The sequence below is a fragment of the Haliaeetus leucocephalus genome, unplaced genomic scaffold (genome assembly GCF_000737465.1).
Source record: "Haliaeetus leucocephalus isolate CR32 unplaced genomic scaffold, Haliaeetus_leucocephalus-4.0 Scaffold932, whole genome shotgun sequence".
Classification (NCBI taxonomy): Eukaryota; Metazoa; Chordata; class Aves; order Accipitriformes; family Accipitridae; genus Haliaeetus; species Haliaeetus leucocephalus.
The window spans coordinates 13,048,023-13,074,789 of record NW_010973368.1 but is presented as its reverse complement, the minus strand read 5'-3'; positions in this window follow the sequence as shown (position 1 = coordinate 13,074,789).

Genomic DNA, 26,767 nt, shown 5'->3' with positions numbered 1-26,767 from the left:
TTCTGTTCGGCACCTCCGGCCGAAAACTTCTGCCTGCTCTGGGGCACAGACAGTTGGACGCATCGTCTGCAGGACTGTCGGGTCCATGATGGATGAGAGGGGGACGAAAGGCAGGAAGATGGTGGGGAGCAAGGGAGAGGGCAAGAAGGATCCCCTAACACCATTACCACCCTGAGCTTTTGGTTTCTTTTCTGTCCCACAAGGCACTGTGCATACATTGTGTATCCTGCTTTTCAGCCCTAATAGGCCAATGTGACATGCCACATATGGTGCCACAGACCCCTTTTATTTAATCCACCCTTGAAAAAAAATGCAGTGCCACTGCCATCTCACAGACTTATGCAAGTTATAATAATCACCATTTTAATTTTTCCCACAACTTTGAGGCTTAATAGCTTTAAAATCTTACAAGTTGTAAAAACAATTAAAGCAATAATTTTAAAAATAAGCAGAATGGGACCTTCAAAAGAATGTGAACCTTTAACACTTCACGGTTAAATAAGGGCCTTGTAATACAGTCACTTGAAGGCCAGCCCTGAGAAAACGCAGAAGCATCCTGTGAATTTGTTGATGCTAGTTCAGACAGACTGTTTATTTTCATGATTTCATGGAAGAATTTTAATTTAATGAGTGTTTTATACACTAATGTAAAGCATAGTTTCAACCCTATAATTATAGTGTCAAAATATTTCTGCTTAAGCAGCAGCAGCTGACTACAGAAATGTGATTTACATCTGAATTGTATCAGGGGGACACTGCTAAAAATAATCAGCATGTGCCTCTTAATTGAATAAAAAAATTAACAAAGAATATCAATGTATCTCTCAGCCTAAGTCTTTCTGCCTTTCATTTAAACGTCCTGCTTATTTGCTTATTACCTTTTTACGGCTAAGGTTTCCAGAAAATGTATAGGCACAGAATGGCCGTGTGTCATTTTGCCCACCCGTTTCTCCTTATTGCACACATAGCGATGGGAAATTGCATGAGCAAATTGTCGGTTCCTGTCATTGGGAGCCTACATTTTTTGAAAATCTCACCATTAATCTTTCAGCTCAGTTTTAAAATAACCAACTGCCATCATGAAACAGGTTTCTCATGCTGCTTAAGGCTGTCAGCAGGTTTTGACCAGTTCAGGCCATATTTTGCTCTTGGAATGGGGTTAGAATCTTTTCTTTGTTGTTGTTGTTGTTGGAGAATTCATCTTTTGAGGTAATGCCTAGGGCAGCTTCAGATGGGAGAAATCTTAGTAGTGCACTCCCAATCTGTTTGCACCACCACACCACTGGAGACAGGAATGCAGCCCTGCTGCAGCTGCCCTGGTCTTTATCTAGCCCTTGTCCATCTGTAAGGCAGGAATAGTCTATGTTTGTCTTACAGTACCTTCTAGAGGCCCTGGGTGAAACGGCATGCCGTTGTGCTGGGTGTTTTATGCACTTCCCAGGGAGGGACAGTATCTTCCCCAAAGAAACTACAATCTACGAGCCAAGGCACACAGAGGAAGGACCTTTATCCTTATTTTGGCAACAGACGACTGATGCTGAGGCTACATCCACATACATCTACTGTGGGTGGAGGGACATGGGATCCTTCTGAATATATGCCTCTACCACATATCAGGTCCCTACTGGGGAAGGCCCACAGCTCCCCTCTAAAATCTCCTGCACTCGCAGTTCCCATAGCACGAGAGGGAGAGGTGATAAGCAAGGGCACTAAGGGCTATGACTCCAGCTAGGTCAGCCAGGGAACACAAACCCAGGAGCTCATCATAGCGTATACCTGCCCTCCAGTCTAGAAAACTTCCAGGATGATGCTAACTTTCAAATTCAACCGGGAAATCTGTGGTGAAGCACCAGCTCTTTGCCCGAGATGTTTTGTTTCATTCATGGGAGGAAGAGAAGCCCATGATGCTGTGTCACGTACACAAGTATGCCTGTGTTTATCTTGTCTTCAATGGATGTGATGGCCTGCTCCTCCCCTTCTGCACTCCCTGAGCTTTTGTGGGTTTAGGTTAAGCAAATCTTTCTTGCTTTTTCAAAGAGGGTTTAAGATAGCTACCTAGTCTGCAGGAGATCCTCACCCTTTTCTCTCAGCTTTGGGCCAGCTCCTTTGCACGTAACAGTGCTTACAAGCAGTGCTTTCTTTCCCAGCCAGGACAGCTTCAGCAGACCACTCCAGCAATCACGCAGCGAGTGTCAGCAGCGCAGGGTTTAGCAAGGAGCAACACAACACAGCCTCACTGCGTTACTGAGATCTCCATGGCAGACTCATAGACAAACACTGTCTAAATCTGTTTTGTGCTCTTTGGTTGCTATTTTCTAGCCTGACAATGTATGATTACAGCCTCGCACAACCAGTACGTGATCATGAATGCATCTGCAAGTTAGAAGGAAGTTTCTATTATATGTGGCTAAACTGTATAAACATTGCATACGTGCATTATATATTGCATATGAGCATAGAGGTATATGTATGCATATGCATGTGTATATGTATAAATATTATGCTTACCTTATTTGATGAAGCACAAATTTGGGGTCCTCTAGAATTCAAGGCCTGATCCTGATTCTCATATATGTATTAGCTTTAGTTCATTGTATTCCTGCAGCACCAGATGCTCTCCAATGCCAGCAATGTGATATGAAACCTTTTTCACGGGGCAAGATCCTGAAGTTTTGCTATGGCCTTTCATGACACTAGGATCAACTTGTGTGGATGAATCTGGTATTCGTATAGATTTCAATGTCGCTGTGGGAACTGCATATGCTCTTATTATTTTATACTAAGATTCCACTAAATTGTCCTTTGGATTTATTTCAAAGAAGGAGAAGGGGGAATAAAGGCAGTAAAGATTGCTCTTCTTATGCTTTAGTTGTTTTTTTTAACTCAATTATATTTTGACAATTCTGTATGAAACTTTGGAGTATGTCTTTGTTTAAGCAGTATACCTTCCATAGGAATAGTCAGTTAAATGTATATGGCTAGTTTCAGGCATAACGAGCTTTGACAAGGGCATTTAGCGGTTGTAATTCAAATCTAATTCAGAACATCTTAGCGCTGGACCTGTCAAGCACTTGAAATGCACTGTAGCTGCAAAACCAAGGGATATGGTCCCAGTCGTGCTCTGTGTGGCATCAAGCTGATGTGTCAACAAGAGCAGTTACAATTACAGGTTCTTTCAAGCATACTAAACTAATTTACAGTACTCTGAAAATGTGGGAAAAGGCCTTGCTAGCATGAAGGTATATGGGACTTTTAGACTGCAAAGGCAAGGCAAGTGGCATGGCCACTTCATTCAGGAGTTTAAATATTATGCAGTTTCAGTACCCCCTTGGGGGGGGGGGGGGCAGATTTGTAGCTAGATATTTTGTAGATAATAATAGATTTGCCTTGCAACCATCAAATACCCTTGTCAAATCCCATTAGAATCACATTGCACATTTATTTGAAACCTTAATCTAAAATGCACGCATTTGCTAAGTGAGGATGGGGCCTTAATTGCACGGACACTGACTGGTCCTTTCTGTTTGTCTTCTTGTTTACCTGATAAATACCATTTACACTGGCTGCAAAACACTTAGGCTTCTTCTGCTTACAGGGATTAGAAAACTTAGGGCGAAGGGAGAGGTCTTTCCAGAAGCAGATCTGATCCAAGGATGTCCCACAAAAAACAAGACAGAATTACAGTAACCAACATGTAATTTTAACATCAAGATATAAAAAGACTTGATTTTAAAGTGCACCAGTGATTTAAAGCAGCTGCACACATTTAGAGGGCATTGCTTTAATGTGCACACAAAGGCTAATGGAAGCTTTTACAAAAGCAAAAAAAAAATCAGGTTTTATGATTTATCTACTTTTTATGCACAACATTATAGGCCCTCCCCCCAGGGACTCATAAATGTGATTTTTACTTCCCAAATTACAAAGCTAGTCAATTATTTGGGAATGAGTCATTCATTCAAAAGTGTCTGTAACGGGATGTGTTAACCATCAGGAAATTTTACACCAATTGGAATTATAAACACCAGGGTAAAAAAACCGTCTTGGCCAACCAGCTTTGTCTATTTGTGAAACCTTGAGTATGGGGTGCAGTGTAATGCATGCTGGAGAAGTCCTGAGAAGCTGATTTGGAGGGGAGGAAGGGGTGGTGAATTTTTTTTCTTTTCCTTTTGATTGTATAAAATGTGTTTATTTTATTTTGAAATAATGTAGTTAGCAAGTCTGCAGCAACTTGCCGTCAAGGCTCCTAAAGCACCTTATAAACCTTCGTCGATTAAGCCTTGCAGCCATGTACAGGATAAGGAACTATTAGCCCCATTTTATGGAACGAGAAGCTGAGGGCCAGAGGTGCCTGCTGGTGGGCAGACATGCAGGCGTTTCCTTCGGTGGCCGAAACCGCTCCTTCCCCTACCACAACTCCACCAAGGCCAACCAAAGGAGCTAGTTTTGATTTGCATTTGCTTTCCTCTATATCTGCCTGTTGGCCCCTGAGCACTTGCACTGACCCACCCAGAATTCGTCCTTGAGGTTAACGGTGAGCCCCAAGCATGGATGCGGCTGATGACTTATACCTAAACTGGTTGCCAAAGGATGTATTGTTGAAACTTCAAATTATTCTTTGGCCACTGTAAACTCTAGCTATATCCTAGGCCAAAATTAGAAAACCTCTGGGGATCTTCATTAGACACTAGTCCTCCATAGAGGACACCAGTCTAATAGAGAAGAAAGAGGGGAAGTACATATGAATATTTAGGTATGTCTCTGCTGACATTTCCTCTGCTCTTGCCAGATGAGGGAGCAATCTATAAAGTCCTTCCTTGTTGTCAGTGCACTTCTTTTCTGGGGAAGACACTCAATCTTTGTTCTCAAAAAAAGGAAATTCATACATACACTTGCAAGTAGGTGAATGAAAAATGAAGGGTGGAAAAGTAAGGGTTTATATTGCTACTATTTAAATCTCAGCTCCTCACACCCAGAGGGGCCACTGATTCCATGTGCAGTATGCCCATGTACAGACAGAAGCACAGTCATGGAAAGCTTGGAAAGAAGAGAAGTCACCACATAGCAACATCCTGATGAGGTCATACACAGCAGGTATTTTGGGGATAAGCTGTACAAAGGGTAATTGACTTGAAGAATTGGTCCGCAGGGCCTTGGCTAAATATTGTCAAGGATGGGGAGAGCTTCAAGGACAGGAGCAACTGCCACAGATCTCGTCTGCAGGCAGACAGAAGAGCGAGAGGTGTCACAGGACCTACAGCAGAAAGGGGTGTAGCAAGGGCTGAACTGCCTGCCACTTTGTGAGCTAGAGAAGAGAGAGATCACAACCCTTACCCCACTTAGACCGCTTCCAGAAGGTTCATTTTCTGAGGTTTTGCACAAGGCTTTGTTTCCTTTTTTGTACTTAAGTATAGAGCATTGGAGCGAAGAACCAGGTACTTTGCATCAGGTATTTCCTCACAGCTGCATTTCTGCTGGCTGGGTTGCAAATACTGTGAACACATGGCTGGGATGGTGTGCTCTGTTTTCTTTTCTCTGGAAATGGAAGAAAAACAAAACGGTATCTCATGAATCCTCTAAAAACTGGCTGTTCAGAATCTGTGTCCAGATTGGAATTATGTGATATAAACCCATCAAAATGACAGAGGAATGTAGGTTATTTTAAGATAGTAATAAAGCCAAACCGTGCTTCTAAATAATCCAGTTCATTCCCTATTCTGTTTGCAAGTAATGCCATTATCCAAGCAGCAAAGGCTGGATCCTACAAGGACTTAAGAATGGCGTTACCATTAAGTGTGTGAGCAGATCCATTGCCTCCAGAAAAGCTATACATAATAGAAAATCTAAATATATATTTATAGTTCACAGAACTAGTTTCTAATAAAGCCAGTTATGGGTTGCTGAATCAGGCCCTGGATGGTTTGGCAGTGCATGATGAAAGCTTTCCTTCTGTAAATTACTTTCTGTGAAACACTTTAACTGAGTTCCAGACAAGTGGGAACACTAAAAAAAAGGTGGAAAATTTCAGAGAAAAATAGATTTCCTGAAGTTCTAGTTAATACTTCAAGAACTTATCTGCTACATAAGGCTAAAGGGTCAGTTGTTAAATTTTTAAGTATTTTCCTGACATGTATTTTTCCAAAGAAATCTAAAAAATGTGAAGTAGCTTGGGCTCAGATATTATTTACAGTGCAAATCAAGAATTCTTTTTTTTTCCACCAAACTCGCATGCCAGGAATCTGACATAGGATCTGAACCACAACGATTGAAAATTAAGGAAAGTAAAGGCTATTCTCTTTGTCATCACACTTCCACTTATAATGATATGCTCTTTTGTTATTAAACAGGCCCAATCAAAACAAAAGGGATACTGTTTCTTTTATGAGTAATGCACTAACCCACCAGCAGAAAAAAGTTCACGTAAGACGCATGGGTTCGGACAGCATAAGATTTATTACGATGGCTACAAAAATTATTCCTTCTTAACAGCACTTAAATTGTCTAATTATTCACAGCTGTTTTCAATTTGTTTCAGGTTCTTAATTAGGGGGTAGGGTCCTCTGCCCAAGTCCTAAACTAGCACTGCAAAAAGCTTAGAATTGCTTCATGCTAAACCAGCCCAGCCCTGGGGCTGATTAGAGGAATCCACTGCAAGATAATTTGTTATTCATACTTATCCATCTACCTCCCGCTGGGCTGAGATAAAGATTACAGGGAGACACAATTTCCTTCTTGTTTGTATAATTATTTTGATCCATCAAGGCAATCATGGTCTCGATGAAAAAAAAAAAAAAGTAGTGTTTGCTGTTCTTTTAGAGGAGCAAGGCAGGGTAAACATATGTTTGGGACCCAGCACCTGATAATCTTAATTAATCTCTGGATTTAGGGTTAGGAGATCCTTGTTAAAATTTAGTGTAACAGCAGGAGGCTGTGTGCCTGAGGAGTTCTTGGGGAGCGAATAGATGTGCAACCTGCAGGTAGGAGTGACTTCTGGGGGTTTTAGTCTTCGAGCAAAGACAATTTTCCTGAAGGATGTTACAGCAGGGCACAGCTGGTCTCTGCTGATTTTGGATAGGGAGCTAACAGTTTCTTGCCAAGAAGAACGTGCCAGTTCTCTTTATATATATGGGACCATAGAAGTGGAGGATTATGTCATATTTAGGAAGATGAGGACTCAATTATTCTTTTCAGGTTGCATTGGATTCGTCCTAGACATTTTCTTTCCTTTGAATAGTGTCCATGCTTCAAGCACTACAGTTGTGAGAAGTCAAAAGCCAGTGAGACTCCTTGTTCTTCCTCTACCTGTGAAGTGGTTGTGCATTTTGCATCAGCAGCATATGTGTAGGTGCAATTCCTGCCCTTGCATGCAGGAATTTGCACTTTGGTTGGATGGCTGACTGGGCACACGCAGTAAAGGGAGCTTGAGCCAATTCCAAAGGAAGTCTTACTGGTTTAAATGGGAGTGAGATCAGGACCTGAATAAATCTTTCAGGTCACCAGCTGCACTTAGCTGGCCTCATTAAAATTCAGGTCCTTAATATCTGGGGGTGAGTGTATGAAAGGGGGTTATGGGGTGAATTGGTCAACAGATTTTAGGTTTGTTTGTGCTCCCTGTGGATTCATTCCCCTACTGAAAAAGTCCTAAAGAGTTTAGTAGTAAAAAAGAACCTATGGGGTTTTTTTTAAGTAACCTATAGGATTTAATAGGGAATTATATCCTGACTATGGACATTTTTTTATGGTTCAGATAACTGTAGGCAAGACTGATTTGTGCATTAATGCATTTTTCTAGTGTGTCTCAATTATAGAAACATCTGCACTGAGTGAACTTGAAACCTCTTTGATTCCCTGTGCAAATTCTCACTATTCAAAATGTTTTCCTATTTCTTGCCTTTAACTTAATAGTTTCAGAGTGGGTTGCAAGAGTGTGTAACTGTGTAGCTTACAAAATAAAGAGCATTTTTTAATATAATTGCTTAAATCCTCCAGATCCTGCATTCAAAAAACATACCTAGCTCAGCACCGATTGATCTCCTGGAGGTTATTAACAGCATCTGTTATCTCTGGTAGAGACAAAGATTTTCAGCCTAAACAACAGTACTCACCCCATGCAGCACTTTATTGGGCTAGGAAGGTTATACGAATCCCCTCTTACAGTCATGGTTGTTTAGTGGAAGAGTGGAGTTTTGTGTGGTTTTCAGCCTGGTACACAGTGTGATTTTCTATTACTCTCTGCTGTCATTTACAGCAGTGCACAATTAGCATAAGCTGCTACCTCCCAGCCTTTAGGTGGGCTATTTCACAAGGTGTGGGACAGCGGAGAATTTTTTTTCAGCTAATTGGAAAATGAAATACTACTATCTTAAAACACATCGTTAAGTTTGTAAAGTCCTTTTCCAGGTTCATATAACAAGTTTATAGCAAGTTGCTCTTGTTCTGCATGTGTTGGACAGCACAGGCAAACTTCCGCAGGTCTGTTCGGTGGTGAACGGTTTCCATTCACCGTTCACTACATGGTACCTCCAAAGCATGGCTGACACCAGCGCCGGGCTACCAGCAGCACGGTCCCTCTGGTGAGATGGCATGACACGAGTTTCGACTCTCTCTGCAAATGGAGCTCAGGGGCAGTGTCTGCTTTCCAGCCACTCCTCCGCAACCAAAATGCTCCCCCTGTCCCCTCCCCCTGCGGGGGATGGGGCAGTTCCCCCTGGTTTTTGCCCACCTCGGGAGGTGCAGAACCCTTTCCTTCCAGCCGGCAGCGGGCTGCAAGTGAGGGGCCTTTGCTGTCGTCTCACTTGGTGAAAGGCGGTCCAGTTCCTGGAAAGTTTTCTGTCCAAACAGGCACCAAAAAAAAGCTAACAAATAATCCCAGAAACAAAGACACTAAAGTCAATTGTGGTCATTACCGTAATCAGGAGAGTCACAGTGGGCAAGGTTGGGTCCTATGTCTCTCCCCTTTGGAAGAAGCAAGGAAGACTTTCATTATGGTGGAGAATCTGGGGACAGACTAGGCAGGTTGCCCAGTGTCACCAAGGAGTCTGTGGTAGGCTTCAGAACTGAAATAGAGGTTCATATCTCATGTATAACTTTTCTGTTGGTTTTTTATTTTTTTAACTCTCTGAAATAGCTCTGCTTAAGCCTTTCCACCTAGATTATACACGTGACACAGCTTTCTTACTGGGGCGCAAATCTCTGCTGGGTCAATGTATGTTAGTTATCATAATTAGGTGGATATCTGCTGATACGTAAACTTCCCTTCTGTGTATGTAAGGGCCAATTCCCACTGAACTCAGCTGGAAGTCTCTTATTAATATCACTGACCTGGAGTAAAAGTGTTTGCACAGATATTTGAAAACGTATGTTGTAGTGTGACCATTGCTGTTCGATCTCTGTCCAAGCTTGGCAGCACGTGGATTTTGGTAGGAGAAATGGCACTGGCAGCTTTGAGATGTCTGATATCTGAGCCTTCAGAAGGTTCAGTCTGGTTTTGGACTTTTGTGATAGCAGCCTGACATCTGTCCAGTAAACTCAAACCATTCTGGAGAGACTTCAGAAATATTTGGACCAATATAATTTTATGCTTGTATGAATTCTCCCAGTGTTTTGTTAAGTCTTAACTTAGTTTACATTTTAGTCGTTCACTGGGACACCAATAAGAAAGAAATATCCTTAAAGAAAAAACAGCTGGTGACTCAAAATCAAATCCTGCTAATAATTTTCTCCTAATAAAATTGGTATCACTGATATGAAGGCAAATTCTTTACATTATATATAATATGATATACTATAATGCATAATAGAATATATATGCACACATAAACCCCTAATGCTTTAAGAGCTAGGATTTAGAAAATATATAGGGAAACAAAATTACATTCACTGCTGGGCACCCTATTACCAAAAAGGATCTAGATAAACTGGAAGGACTTCAAAGAGGAGATGTTAAAGTGACTGGGAATCCAGGGGAATTGAATTATGAGGAAGGATTAAAGCACCTAAAACCTGTATCTAGGAATTAATGAGGAGGTGACTCAGGGCTCTGACTCGCATTAGAACTGGCACTGTTTTTGGCTGGTGTATGAAGGTAAATTGAAGCCAGGGCTGGTTAACACTGGGCTGTAAACTGCCATGGTTTTGATGTGGCTTCACAGGAAGCTGAGTCATCTCCACAGTGGGGCTGGAAATCTCGAAACATGGGCCTGGAAGGGGCGGCCAGGGCCCGAAATGCCGTTGCACAGCCTGGGAAGGCTGCTTCCTCCTGAGAAGGCGATGGGCGATTCCCAAGCAAAGCACTGGCACCCGGGCTAGGAACCCACCCAACCACCTAATCAGCAGGAGCTTTGCTTCTTCAGGGTACTGGTGGCTGCAAGGCTGGACCCCAAAGGGCTGCTACGGTGCCTTGAACTGCTGACAAGGTCCAGGTGCCACTTCGGAGACACTGTTGTCCCCGCATGTGACAGCGGCGTCACCCCAGGAGCTGTGCTCCGGCTGGGAAGCACAGGGATGCAGCAGGAAAATACAAGTATCCTGCAAATGGCTAACTGAAACATGGGAGGAATGGAGTCATCCGCTCAGGACTTACAGACAGTTTCCAGCAGAGGCATGGATCCAGCCCAGACCCTGAGGTCCAGGTACGTAACCAAACCAAAATGTTCCCTTCCCTTGTAGCACAGCCAGGTTAGAGGGAATACCAGGAACGTATACGCATTAAATCAGAAAGACAGGAATCGCATCAAGAAAAACTCTTAATGGTAAGACATCATCACCCTGTGCGTGGACCGCTTGCTCTTTTCCCCATTTTCAAATTTTTTTTTTTTTTAAAGAGACATTTTTCACAAGAACACATTTATAAATTTTCTCCATGCCCCCTTGGGAAGGTTCTTGTTGTGGGACTCAAAGGACATGGTTCCTGTTACGTGAGATTTTTATATTTAGTTGCAGCAAAATCATGTTACAGGAAATAACACTGCTCACTATGTTTATCTTTGTCCTCTCAGACAGGTTGGTTGATTTAACACACCTTTTTCATTCCAAACAAGAATTATTTCCTTTCAGTTATTATCTAACAAATTAGGGTATGTTTTCATGATGAAATCCTACCCTTTATTTTAATCAGTCACAAAATGAGATCTACTCCTGCAAGAACATAAAAAAATTACTTAAAGGTCAAGATACTGATATTATGTTGTCATTTTAGGTGTGAGAAGATCCATTTCATGACTGGAGCTGTACTAATAAGGAACTCTGACTTGCATATCCAGGCACATAAGACACAGCACATCAGATGCTGATACCACTTCACTCCAACGTGGCTTTTATGGGGACTGACTGATAAACATTTCAAAAAGTAATGGACTATGTGCATAAATTCTTACTGAATCAGATCACCAGTTACTTCTGTTTCCCCCATATTTGGAACTTCCTCTTCTTATTTTGTTTAGAAAGAAGTGTACTTATCCCACTTAAATCCATTTCCTTTTTCCTCTTCGCAAAGTGAAAAAGCAGAGATGTGAATTAGTAAACATGAAAGAGCTATACATCTGCTGCAACAACTTATTGTTGGAAATCTTGAATCCTAATTAAGGGAAAGAAGAGAAACTGACCTTTGGAAAGCGATAATGTTGTAATATTTTACGTATATGAGCATTTGGAGAACTGCAACTGCTTTTGTGTTTGAATTTATAAGTGAATGGTGAAATATTATTAATGTAAGTGAAACATGCTTCAAGCAAAGAATAAAGCAATGAATCATGTTAAATGAATTTTTAAAGAATGTGCAAAGGATGTGTTCCTATTCCTGAATGGTTAGTTTCTTTGCAAACAGGCTGTTAGGCTGAAACTGTATCTGTGGTTTGCTGTTTAATGAAAGAGCAAGATAAACTGGGGAGACTACAACAATAATGAAAAAACAGAAATCCATGAGACAGGTTTTGTAGAGCACTTCCTCAGGGAGAGGAAAGGCAGGAGGGATGGATTGCTAATGACTAGAAGCAGAACATTTGATGGCATTACCAGGCAATGTAAATACGGGCTAATGGCCTCATCCTGCAACACCTCTTGTGAGGTGCTGAGTGAACAGCCTCAAAACTGACCACAGCCAGCAGAAGCCTAGACCGGTTTAGGATGAGACCTGAAGTCACTGGGAATACGGAACGGGATTTTAGTCCCTGCCAGCACTGCTGGTGGGAACGTGGGATCTTGTCCCCAGAACACATGAACTCCAGGAGTCGTCATCCCCTTCGCGTTTCTGTCTAGGGTAGCCTGAATTTCATGGGCTTCTGTACTAGTTTCTGCTTTAAAAACTCCCATCCTTACAGTTACTTAGGGAGACACTCAGGTCCCTAAATATAGAAGGCTTCCAGCCACCACTCCGTAAGGGCACGAGGCTCTTGTTGGGGTGTTCTGTCATCTCTGCTGGCCTTGTGCTCATGTCCTAGGTAACCTCAGAGGTCCAGGTCGGCACTCAATACCTATAGCTAGGCACAGGCACTGCTCCCTTAGTTCCAACAGGAATATTCTGGATGGAAGAGGTAGGTTTTAATTTATTTCAGTAATTTCTCTCTAATGTCCCCACTGCATTTGCGCAGGTGAAATGTTCCTGGCTTAGTCTTCTGGAGGCTGGAATTCTCCCCGAATAAGAATCGGTTTCGACGTAGCAACTTTTTATGCAAGTATAACAGATCTTAGACGTTGCAAGTCCATGAAGAGAAGAGTACCCATGGTTACTGTTGTTGTCTAAAAACCCCAAACTGCCAATGTGCATTGGAAAAGAAATCAGTAGTTCTGGCACTGGAACAATATTTTATAAAAGTCTTCTTTATGGGTCTTGGGCCAAATTCAGCTATTGTTTATATGCATGTGCTCCTTTTGAGTGGCTGGTGCTCTTCCCATGGACATGAGAGCACATTTCCTCTTGCCATTTTCCCTTCAGCTGCACAACTCCTTCTTCAGGTATGGCAGCTTTAAAACAACAAAAACGTACTCTTTAACCTGACTGACCTTTAAGCACATGGCCTGTGAAAACATCGTCTTCTTTATATCTACCGTACTCTGTATATCCAAGCACACATTTGACATTTATGTTTTCCTGAGGCAGTAAATTTTCCTTCTGCTGACATTGAAGTAAATGCCTTAATCAGAATAAATCTGACTCTTTAAATCAGCTAACTACATCTATAGCAAATTAATTACTAAAAATGGCTGTGCTTAAGGAGGCTGGATGTTTCTAGCATTTATTAAGAGCATGACTCTTTTTTTCCTACGGTTTCTCAAGGGATTTGATCTCTGCACAAGTGAATAATTCCAGTTCACTTCAATGGGACTAGTATGTGGGTTAGGCGTTACTAGTTTGACTCCTAAAATTAATGTGAACGCTACTGCAGGCAGCAAACTTCTGTGCTCCTGAGGGAAAAACGGGACTGGACAAGGATAAAGGGAGACATCCTGAACTCACATTGTCTACAACATGGATGTTCTTGTGAGCAGGTGACATCCGAGCCCTTGCAGAAAGAGCCCTGGGCTTTGTGGTCGGCCTGGGGTTGGAGGCAGAATATCGCTGTGCTGAGCACAGTGCTGGAGGCACGGGCTGTGCTGGAACATCTCTCTCTGCTACCAGCCTCGCACTGGCCGTGTCTCCAGGCCCATACACTGGACTTAGCCCCAGTTCTGAGCTACTCCTAAAATACTCTGCAGGTACAGCCATTGAGCCCAAACTGAAACCTATAAAAAACTTTCCTGCAATTTTTAACAGGAAACGCGGCCGGCCACTGTAACAACAATAACTGTCATAATTAAAGACACTCTTTAGAATTTCATTTGGTTGAGAAAGGAAGCTTTGGCTGTTTGGAGGACATGCCAATCCAAACCCTTTTGTGAAAGAAGCCTTTAATGACTTTCAAAATCTGCTGTAACTGTCTTAAGATAACTTAGAAATCCAAACTTCTGAAGATCTCTTTTCTTCCATGCAGATGATCAAAGCAAGCTCCCTCTTTTTCTGTTTTTCATGTCTTTCACAAATTTCTGTCAATTATTTTGAAACCCAGGCAAGCCCTTTAGTTCATACTTTATTATGAAAGAATGTATTTTTCAATTTTTCCAGAGTTTTCACAATATCTTTTCCCTAAGTATGACTGCTGCTGCTCAGAAAGCAGTGAGTTTGGCCAAACCTCTTTCATAGATGAAAAATATAGTGGGAAATAAAAATAAGAGCTTCCCCCACCCTGACAGACTCCCATTATTTAGCTCTTTGTTTCTTTCCCAAATATTTCAAAAGCAGAACGGGCTGTATTCAAACCCGTCTGCCCCAGCACCGCCTGCAGCTTGGCGTAAGGCTGTTTCCCAAGACACTATTGAACATCCAATTTGTGATGGAAGCATCTTCCCGTCAGATGTCCCACTCCCTTGGTTAAAATGATGACCCTCGGTGGCAGTGGGCTTGGGGATTGATATCCATGAGGCCCTGCAGCCCTGCAAGGGTGCGAGGGGCCGATGTGGTGTAGCAGAGCTGGCTGTGGGGCACACAGGAAGGAGAGTGGGATCCCACCACCCTAACGTCACACAAATACTGGGAGAAGGTCTCCTGGCTTTCCCAACTGGCATGCCTGTGAGAGGCAATACCAACCAAAATTTTAGGGCATTCACCAGAAAGCTGGCATTTGCCATGTGGAAAAATACCAATTTTCCCAAGCTGTTGCTTATATGGCGCAAAGGTGGAAAGATAGCATCACGAGGCCTTTCTCTTTGCCAGATGTTATATGGGAAGAGTGAGGTGTGGCTGAACCCATGCCAGGGTGTCCCACGCTTGCTTCTGGTTAAGCCTGAAAGGTTTGGACCAACAGAAAAGCCCAGCATCACTGGAGGAGCAATCTGCACCGTAACTCTAGGGGCCCGTGTCCCTGTCAAACCTGTGCAAATCTGAAATCTGCCTGCTAAAGTCAGTGACCTGACTTATGTTTCAAATGGATGTCGTTCAAGTGAAAGCACTGGCCCTGGGGATTTCAGATCTTGTGAAATCTGGCTAAGGGTGTGTGTTTCTGGGGTAAAAGTACCATTCTCTCAGAATTCACGGGGACCCTAAGCAATTCCTCACTCCACTCACAACAAAAAAAAAAGAAAAAAAATCAGAAGCTAACTAGGTAAAGAACAGACCTTAACTGGGTAAGAACAACAGCAGTTGCAGATTCCTTATAAGTTTGATGAATGAGTGATTCGACACTTGCTTGCGAAATCCTGCAAAATTTTTGAGGTTTTCCCCTCACTGTTACAATGAAAAGCAAGTCAGAGATTAAACTGCTGATCCACCAAGGAGTTCAAACTCTGCTAAAGGGTCGAAGCCAACAGAGCTGCCAGATTCATGAGGTCATGTTCAGAGATAACTCTGTCCAAATCTTATTCTGAACATGTATTTGCTTCCTGGTATGCATGTGAAAACTTTCAGTTTCTCCATTGACTTTAATTTTCAGTTGTTCTAAGCTTGCTGGACTGGTAACTTGGACAAAGATGTTAAATAAATAAATAAATGAATAAAAAGGGTTGTTTGCCAAAGAGATAATTTTCTGACTTTCTCTGCTCAGACAATAACTGCTAAAAAAAGCAATACTGAACCGGCCAGTATTGCAATAGGATTAACAAAGGTGTAACCAAACTAATGTTCTGGATTTAACTTCTGTGCAGGAGGTGCAGGAGGGTCCATGAGCTGCTGTGAATTGCCTGATTAGCTTGTTTCCTTTTCTTAAAAGTTTCATCCACACCCTCACATAAAAGTAATTGTTGTGAAATTTTGGTCCTGAATTCTTTAAACTGACATCTAGCCTATCGGCTAACACTAAGCCACAAAATAATGCAAGAAAGTGGGAATTTGAATGAATGAACACCATGAATTTCTGAGGATGTCAGAAATGGAGCAGATAGTAATCAGAGCTACTGGTGGAATAGTAATTAATAAATTCACAGATTTTTCCCACACCTTCTCCCATGGTGTGGCACTGCAGTGATTCCAGCTAGATTTTTTCACCTGTGGATCTCGTGGTACATAGCGAAATACCTACATTTCATCATGCCTGTTTCATAGCTGATGAGGTTGAGGCACCGAGGGGGTCTCATGCCCAGGGTAATCACTTAAAAAAACCTCAACAAAAAGCCCCGAGTTGTCCAAGAGGTGTCCCTGTGCTGGGTTACCGAGGGGCACTGTTGCATCCAGCTCTTCCCGCAGATGACCGAGGCCAGCGGAGGGGCCTGGCGAGGGGCAGGCGTCCTGTGCTGGGTCATGGCGTGGACGTCCCCACTCAGCCCTGCCCCAGTGCTCAACTAGAAGGGCTAATGCTTTTCTAGGAGCAGGATTTTTTATGTGGCCTGTGACACAGCTCCTGGACAGGCCTCCACCCCAACACCATCCTTGGGGACCATGCTGGGGGTTCCCCCAGGAACAGGGAAGACAAAAGGGTAAAATGTGGTGACAGAGGCACAGGAATTGGTGAAGGGCATCTGAGTAGCACCTGAGATGATGGCTGGTTTAAACTTTTAATCAACTGGATATCAGGTTAATTGAACTTCTGAGGCCAGAGGCAGGCTGTTCTCCGTAAATAATTTGGGAGGTTTGCATTCTCCAACAGGTTGCAATGGCACAGGGTTGGCAGCTGACTTTGCAAGTGACCCCTGCTAAGGCAGAATATGCAGCGAGTCGCTTCTGCTAGATTAAGGCAGGGTGAGAGTCATACAATTATAGCTCCAGTGAGGCTGTGCTGGTCTGAAGCATTTCCAACTTAAAGATTCACTGAGTAACCCTTAGGACATTTCTTGGTTTATTTAATCCTGAAAGATACTGAGATACCATAACACGCTGATGTAGTTTTTAGGCACCAGTATGGCCGAGACCTAGGTATTCAGGTGCCAAACATCTACTAAAAGCATGTAAATCTGGCATTTAAATACATTAGAAGATCTTAACGTGAATCCTGAAGTCTTAATTCAACCAAAGACCTACCACTCACTGCAACAGGAGTTTTGTCAGAGTAAGGACCGAAGAGTTTAGTCTTAAATTAGAAGGCAAGTAGTTTTAAAACCACTGGTAACCAGATAAAACTGCTTGTTTGGGAAACTCAGAGCTGCTTTTGTACAGCAGTAGCAGAAATCCTAATGCCATTTTTTCTTGCAGATCAGTGACAGAAACAGAAGTACTAAAAATCAGGTTTTGAATATTTATCTACAATTTTAGTATCTCAGCGTAGATTTGTGGGCATGCTGAATTTGCCTGTCTGTAATCATTATTAGATAAAAAAAGACTTTAAGGTAACTATTTGGGTTAAAAATGATAACTTTCCAGTGATCATCTGCACCCTGTCATTTTGACTTCTTAAGCCCGAAGTTTGCAGTGCCTCAGGCAAAAACATTACTGTTACTGTACCTCAGATAAGATGCGGCCTGGCTTTTTTTATATATAATATTTATTGTATATTGGGCATTGCTAAAGGGGATCTTATTTTAACTGAAGCCAGATTTTCTGTAGTTAATAGAGTTAGGAATGGTGTATTATTTTCCAACTTGGATGGGTTATTAATACTTATAAGTTGTGAACATGGAAAGAATTCCCATAAATCTGTGCAGAGCACTGCAGTTTATGGCAGAAGAGATAAAGATGTATGAAAAGCTGCTGAACGGCTGCATGTTACATTCGGCCGCTGTTCAAGAACCCAATCCTGCTCTGGGGTGCCCTGGAGGAAAGGATGCCTACGTGGGGCTGCCAGCGGCTCCCAGGGCCAGCTGGACCCAGGGTCAGCTCTTCTCCTCCCTGAACGCTGCTCTCCAGCTCTGCGTGTTTTCCACATGCGTCATGACAGTCCTCTGACTCCCCAAAGGGTGTGGTTCAGCCAAAAGTGGGAGGATTTAGCAGGACAACACAGAAATGTTAAGGGATTGACGACTGATTCGCCCCCCCCCCCGCCATTTTAACAGGCAGAGCGGGCAATGTATTTCTTCTGTGTTGCTTAAAGGGATAAGCATCATTCTCAAGTTGAAAGGCCTCACTCCAGTTAATCAGAGCTATCATATTCAGACCTCAGTGTCCTATATCAGATTTTGGATCAAAAGAAATTTATATACACCTGTATGTGTAAAGCTGGCCTTTTTTCCCTGCTGTGCCATAGGTAATTAGGGGTCATTTTTATTCAGGCTCTTTTTTTCTGTCGTGTACATGCCTGCCTTGCATGCACAAACATGGCATTCATGCAAACCAGGTGCATGCAGAAAAGAATTTTGCTCTGAATATGTATTTAGGCAACAGTAACTAAGCTCTCCAAATTCTTCTTCCGACATGCACAGGGCTTTGTGTAAAACCTGGGACAGATCTCACTCTTATCTTTAATTTCTCAGTTGTCCTGTTCAGGAATCCAGAGGAGATATTCCCACGATATGACTGCTCTGCTTCTTCACTGCATGACTTTGGGCAACACCGGGAGTGCAGAGCCCTACAAGGTGCTGAGGGCTCTGGCCCCTTCCAACAGAATGCTTAAGCATGTTATTGAAGTCAAAGGGAAGACTCACTGGCTGCAGTGTAACCAGTGCTTGTGTTTTCCTTGAACACGGCTGGGGCATTCAGTACCTTACTGGATCCAGTCCTTGATGGTTTTGTTCCAGCTCTCTCTTTCCCTCACTGTCTGTAGAAATGAAGGTAATGGTATTCATCTTGCAAAGATTTTGTGAGGCTATGCTTTATGTAAAAGAAAAACTTGGGAAAGTGGATTATAAATGTCAGTGTATTATTTTGGGGAAGTGTTAGTAGGAAAACGAATGTGATATAATCAGTCTACTTGAACAACAGCAATTACCGTCATTCTTTTACATCTTCGGTGCATTTATTCTCACTGCACTGTGCAAGGTCATACCAGTGTCCTGGTTTCAGCTGGGATGTAGTTAACTGTCTTCCTAGTAGCTGGTATAGTGCTATGTTCTGAGTTCAGTATGTGAAGAATGTTGATAACACTGATGTTTTCAGTTGTTGCTCAGTAGTGTTTAGACTATAGTCAAGGATTTTTCAGCTTCTCATGCCCAGCCAGGGCACCTGACCCAAACTGGCCACCAGTGTATTCCATTCCATGGGACGTCACATCTAGTTTAGCAACTGGGAAGGGGGGGGGCGGGGGAATCGCGCTCGGGGACTGGCTGGGTGTCGGTCGGCGGGTGGTGAGCAACTGCCCTGCGCATCATTTGTACATTCCAATCCTTTTATTACTACTGTTGTCATTTTATTAGTGTTATCATTATCATTATTAGTTTCTTCTTTTCTGTTCTATTAAACCGTTCTTATCTCAACCCACGAGTTTTACTTCTTCTCCCGATTTTCTCCCCCATCCCACTGGATGCGGGGGGAGTGAGTGAGCGGCTGCGTGGTGCCTAGTTGCTGGCTGGGGTTAAACCACAACAACTGGTATCCTCAGCTTTATGGATGTACAGCTAAGGGAAGCTCAGTGACTTGCACAGGTCACAAAAAAATTGATGGCCTTGCAAAAACTCAGGTATCCTACTCACGTTGTAACTTCTGAATTACCTTAACTCATTCCTGCTGAACTATAAATTAGCCTGGGTCCCAGTTCTTCTTCCACCTACACTCCTGTAACTCCATCCCATCCTTTTATATGTTGCTGCTCTATGTCGCTTGTACGGAAGCTTACAATTCAGCTTCAGGTTTTCTGCTGCAGTATCTCACGTTTGATAAGGAGATGATAGACTACATCACTAAAGCTGAGGTTAGGTAACTAAAGCAAGGCTTACAGCAGATATGAGTACCAAAGCAAGCAGCCCTCTCTCAGAGATTTTTGCGGTTGTGTTCTACACAAATCTGGAAGTGGTCTCATATGTGTCTGCATATGCATTAAACACTGATCATATCTGACAAAAAAGCAAAAATGGAAACCTCCCCTGAGGCAAGATCCCCAAGTACATAATTAAAGCGCAGAATGTGTGGACAGTCACATCGCTTATACCGGGCGCTGTGGGATGCACAGCTGCAGTTCTCTCCTTCTTAGCACTGACAGCTTCCAATACGTCATGGTGGTGTAGGGGGGGAGGCTGTACCTTGTGCTTTCTTAGTGTACTCCACAACAAACTGAAAAATCAGTTTTCAATTGAAAAGTGACTTTCTAACATTTTTGGTTATGAAAAATGTAACCGGCTGATGTTAAAGACAGGACATGGGTCTGCCTAGACCTTTGGACCTGGTACAGGTACTGTTATGATCTGATGCCTTTGTAATTGTCACATCCAATATATAAACATGGTGAGGCACAATCTGATCTGTCTGACAATGGGATTTATTTTCTTAAAACTTATTTTAGCAGGGTGCAACAGTAGTTTGAAAAATGATGAATGTTTCCACTTTGTACCACATCAAAGATGTAAGCACTGGCCTTTCATTTTGTCTTCTGATGAGTCAGTAATACAGTAGGTCTCTGGCATATACTGTTGAAATATTTGCTCTCAAGTGAGGTGGGGCATCCACACACCTATACGACTCTGATCACTGTGGGGATCTCTGTGTGACAGCTTTGTTAACATCAGCTATGCTGAGCATTCCCTTCCAGGGAAGTCCTAAAAGACAAAATTCCCTTCCAGGGCTCAGATTCGCAAGCACTGTTGCACAAAGCTGTGGTGACTGAAGAAGTTAGTTGGATGGTGCCTTCATCAGCCAGAACAGCTACACCTGATGGGAACCTTGAGTTAATTCACAGACCAGCACAGTGACATAAATTGAAATAGATGTCGATCTTTATGTTTGTATACCAGGCTGTGAACATTGAAGGCTTCTGAACAAGCAGGCTGCCTGGTATTCCCACCTTCATGTGGGTACCATAACTTGGGTAGATAGCCTGGCCAGGTGGGGAGCAGAAAATTCTCTATCCATCACAACTAGAATTGGCAGAACTTGTGAACCACAGATTGCTCCTCTTCTTGTCCAAGCATATCTCATCCATGGGGGTGTAACAGAGGAAGAACTGGCCTCTGCAAATGCATTGTAAAACTGCACTTCAAAGAAAGCGGCATTGTGAACTGAGCATGTTTGGATTAAGGGAAGTCCTTATGAGAGGTTTTCAAAGCATCTGGATGGTTACTTCACTGTTTTAGTGACAAAATACCCCAAAGGACTGTCCATATGTAGGGCTTTGGAAACTTGCTTTCAATGTGCATTTTTGATGGGTGGATTTGCCTTCATTACTGGATATGTTTTTCTTCTGGAGAATGCTTGGCTGTGTGCTCTGGGTGTGGGGTTAATGAATTTGACAAGGCAGGTGTTAAAAATGGGTAACAACATAGCTGGGAGGGTACCTGTTAGTGTACTTTGCAGCAGGCTTGGTAAACTGCAGAGGCATGCCTTGAACTATTGGGAACAAAAGTCACGATCTGAGCTTGCCAAAAAGGTTTTAATATCTCACCAGTACTAACAAAAGGAAACACTGAGCATATCTTTATGTGGATAAGTCACTCACTGCAACCACTGAGAACGGTAGGTTAGTATTTTCAAGAGCACCTGGATGACTACAGAGCCTATAATGTCTCAGACATCTGCAGTTGCCATTGTTTTCTTCTGGAGCTGGAGTAAATTTTTAAAGATGCTGAGCATTTATCTATACAAGAAAATCTTAGGAGTCTAACTCACATGAGGCAGCAGCTTAAAATCCAACGTCTGCAAGGGATTGCTGCCACCAGTGCTTACTGCACAGCACTAAAGGAGGTTGCCGCATTTATCTGAAGGGCAGGTAGAAAGCTCATGAAAAGGCTTGTGAATCTTCTCCCTTTTTTTCTGGCATAGGATGGTGTGCTAAGCACCCTTTCAAATGGAAAGTGGAAGGACACCCATTATGCACCCGAAGCAATATCATCTACCCAATGCAATGGACTTTATAGAGCAAAGCCTGATCAGAAACTGAGCTGGCTGAACAGACATGTGCCTTGACCACAAACACAGGAGCTGAAAGTCTGGTTTGGGGAAGCTGTATGTGAGACAGAGAGAATGGGAGGTGGGAAGGCAGAAAAGGGAAAGCCAGCAGAATGCAAGCAAAGGGGTTGTCGCTGGGTCCCTGAGGGGGAAGCAACACTGAACTGACTCCAAGGCAAGTTTGTAAATTATGAGCAAGGATCGCACATGCTGTTTGCCTCTCCATTGTTCAGAGAAATGGAAATTTATGTACAGTCACGTAAATGAACTAGAGTGCAGCAAGAAATATCCCTGAATTTATCTTCCATTTTTTTCTCTAATAATTGCTTCAGGATCTCAAACCCCAGCAGATAAATATATGGTTACCCTTTTGTCCCCAGTGGTTAGACAGATTTTAAAGGAGGATACTAAATATTGAAAGACCGTCATGTACACACGTGCATGCCGTGAGATCTCGTGTATGTATGTGCATTTTCCAAGCCCATTCCCAGAGAGAACTGCGTTACTCCGCAAGCCGTACAATGACTTAGTTATTGGGAAAGGCAATCCCATTGTGATTTGAATTGCGCCTGCAGTTATTAAAAAAAATATCAAACATGGTTTTAATTGCTACGAAGGTTTTAGTTGCTTATAGCCAGGAATTTAGCTCAAAATGTCTGCACTCCTGAGTTTAATTTGTGCAAACTTTAATATCTTCATGCAACAAACCACTGAGGTATTTCTGTTTTTAGAACAATATACTAAACCATTCTGACTTCTCCAGGCAGGATCAGTTTAAAGCTTTGATTACCTAAGCTTTAAATCCTTAATCTGTGCTTGGAAAAGGCAGGGGAGGGCAGTTAGTGGAGAGGGGCAGGATTTGCTGAATGTCCAGCCAAATATCTCCTAACAAAACCGAAATAGATTTTTTGTCGTGCAGATACATGTGAACTTGCCCATGGTAAAAACACACTAGTGTGCTAATTTGGCGGGCGCACGTGCACGTGTGGCACATGCGTGGTCTCTAAAGCTTGGGCCAAGTGCCTGTGCTCCACAGTCCTTGCCCCTTTTACCCCTCGCAGCCATGTGCAAGTAAATCATGGCTGTCAGTATGGTAGCAGCTTGATTAAAGTTCAGGGGTTTAATAGATCATTTTAAAAACCCCAAATTACTCCCACTCCCTCGTCGATCCACCTGGACCCTTGCCCTAGGTGCATGGCAGTTTTCAACCAGCGCTGGAGAAGCCAAGTCTGGGCCTGAGGTTCCTGCTTATTCCCCGAGGATCCTCGCTGCAGACCTAGACCAACATTCTCAGCTGTATTTAATCTGCTCTGAGACAAGCTGGCTATGAGAAAATGCAAAGGAAAAGGCACATAAGCAAAGACATGGAAAAACTTGGACAGTTGGCCTGCTTTGTTCACTTGGTAAACTGGAGGCCGGCCAGTAACAGCGGAGCTCCCTTGGCAATACAAGTCTGTTCCAATTAATCGTGTTTAACCATTCTAATCACACTTTAGCACATTAATCCTATTTTCAATCCAAAACACATCTGAAAGAGCGGCATGTGGGCCTTTTTATAGCAACCGCAAATCAGATGTAACTGAGAGACATAGGGCCCTAGTTTACTCTGCACTTTCACTGAACTTAAACTTAATAAAATATGTGACTGAGTTGTGGTTGGATTTACTGCATGATGTTGATGCTTCCACATATAAATAGATCCCTTAAGTAACTTAAAAACCTGTCAGAAAGGGCAGTGAAAATTTGATTATAAGGTAACCAGTGTGTGTGTTTTCTAACAATGACATTGCTCCTCTGGTCAGTGGTATTGAGAGAACTTTTAAAATTTAATCTGCTTATGGATATAAATGATGCTACACTTGGAATCACGGGGCAGCGTTTTGTGTCTCAGCCACTCTCAGTTACAAAGAATTTTATGGTTTGCTTTAACCATGAAAACAAGATAAAGCTGTTATCTTCTCCCAAGCGTGCTTTCTTCTGGCATTTAAAATAAGTTCTAAAACAGCAAAATTTTTAAGTTTATTGTATTCACCATGCACAAAGTGAAATAATATTTTTTGATCTGTACTCCTGATAAAATTTAACTGCTTTGCACTGCTTCTGTGTTAAAAACCTTCCTTTCAATGAGAGATGATCTTATTAATGTATAGGTCCATGATGCTGCATTTTACTCTACTCTGTGGATTTGCTTTAAGCTGAACAGCAACAAGCAAAAAACCTCGCATCCAGATATGTCCACCTCCAAACCTCTTGATGTCTTTAGTGCCTGAATCCATGTTTATAGGCAGGCTCAAAAGGGGTGCATTGAACTGTAAATTACTCAGAAGGGTATGTATTTGAGCCTTGAATTTAGCTGTGGAGTGGGAATGAAGTTATCAAGTCATGCTAAATGAAATATTCAGCAATTCAGAATACGGAAAGAAAAGGTATATCTTAAAAAGGAAAATCTTGGACAATTACCAGGATTACACTTGATGTTTGGCTTTCTAAGTAAACACTTTTAGCTTTTTACAAATGATAACAAATGATAATCTAGAAAGATGCATTAGGGGAACCTAAATGCAAACTAGAAATGAGTATATCCAGGTAAGTAAGGTTTTATTAAACAATTTAATTCATTCCAGTTCCTTTGGAAGAAATTGCAGGTTATGGTTAATGTAGTGTATCAGACAGGAATAGCATTCACAGAGCCACCTGCATTTAATATACAACTGTCAGAAATCTCTACTCACTACCACTTACCCAGAAAGAAATATGCAACAATTTGATCAACCCAGGATTCTTTAATATTTATAAATAAAATAAAATAAAACCTTTTTTTCTGAATACAATTAAAATACAGACTCAGTTTATGGGATTTTGCTCTTCAGTAGAATCTATGTGTTTTTCTGAGATTATTGAATTAATTGTCATTTTGGCCCCTTCTGTATACTTTAGTAGGCACTGGAAAATGCTATCCACTGGGACTGTAACCAAATAGAGAATTAAGACAATACATTCAAGGCAAGTCTTATAAATAAGCTTTTCCAAATATCATGAAATAAGTTCTGAAAAAATGAGTTAGTGCTAGTGATGCCAAAGCCTGAAAATGCTTGGGTTAAAGATACCACCTGATGCATGGAATATTATAAAATACCATGACCTTCTAATGGAAACAGCTTATCTAGTAATTCTTTCTAATATTCTTCAAAAAGGAGTCTGTTCCTGGTGAAAAAAATCAATTGGGTGACCTGGTATGGGTGGTGGTAGAGCACAAAATGGTGAGCTGACAGTTTTGGCTTCTCCCCATTGCAGATGAACAGCATGACCTAAATAAATTTGAACCTCTTTTGCTGCTTGCCCTGCAAAATGGGGACAACCCAAGGGAGGCTATGAAGGTCAGTTTTACCAAGGCAGGAGCTTTGAGATGCCTACTAGACCAGACTGCCTTCACAGGCAGATGGAGGGGGAAGACTGCTCTAATGGGAAGTTAAGAACAGCGTGAATTATTTAGTTTTCACTATCATCTGTACTGTTTCCTGCAAAAACTTGGCACAGTGGTGTAAGTGAGTTCACTTTAGATTTTAAGGGGGAGCTAGGAGGCAAACAGGCAGAGTGGCAAGTACTTCTACATACCCTAGAAAATAAATAACAGCCAGCAGGAGTTTGCTCGCCTGTGTTTCAGGCAAGTGGTGATACTTTGTCTTCTGCAAAGCAGAACCGCTAAGGGACAAGGGATTTAATGTATTAATCTTTCCCCTCCTGAAGTTCAGCAAGGTTTTTGCCATCTACTTCAGCAGAGCCAAGATTAAATCAAAACCTACCTACTGTCCCATTTCAGCCACAAACTTTAACAAGTGCCATAGGACTTTGCTGAACCAGGCAGAAGAGAGGCTATATAGGGTTTGCAAGGCAAGGTTTTGGTAGCGGGGGCGGGGCTACAGGGGTGGCTTCTGTGAGAAGCTGCTAGAAGCTTCCCCTGTGTCTGACAGAGCCAACGCCAGCCGGCTCCAAGACAGACCCGCCGCCGGCCAAGGCCGAGCCCATGAGTGATAGTGGTAGTGCCTCTGGGATAACAGATTTAAGAAGGGAAAAAAAGTTGCTGCAACACAGAAACTGCAGCCGGAGGGAGGAGTGAGAACATGTGAGAGAACCAACCCTGCAGACCACCAGGTCAAAGAAGAAGGAGGGGGAGGAGATGCTCTGGGTGCCAGAGCAGAGATTCCCCTGCAGCCCGTGGGGAAGACCATGGTGAGGCAGGCTGTCCCCCTGCAGCCCATGGAGGCCCACGGGGGAACAGACATCCACCTGCAGCCCAGGGAGGACCCCACGCCGGAGCAGGTGGGTGCCCGAAGGAGGCTGTGATCCCATGGGGGACCCACACTGGAGCAGTCTGTGCCTGAAGGACTGCAGCCCATGGGAAGGACCCACATTGGAGAAGTTCATGGAGGACTGTCTCCTGTGGGAGGGACCCCATGCTGGAGCAGGAGAAGAGTGTGAGGAGTCCTCCCCCTGAGGAGGAAGGAGCGGCAGAGACAACGTGTGACGAACTGACCACAACCCCCATTCCCCATCCCCCTGTGCCACTGGGGGGGAGAAGGTAGACAAAATTGGGAGTTAAGTTAAGCCTGGGAAGAAGGGAGGGGTGGGGGAAAGGTGTTTTTAAGATTTGGTTTTATTTCTCATTACCATACTCTGATTTGATTGGCAATAAAATAAATTAATTTTCCCCAAGTAGAGTCTGTTTTGCCCATGATGGTAATTGCTGAGTGATCTCCCTGTCCTTATCTTGACCCATGAGTTTTCGTTATATTTTCTCTCCCCTGTCCAGCTGAGGAGGGGAGTGATAGAGCAGCTTTGGTG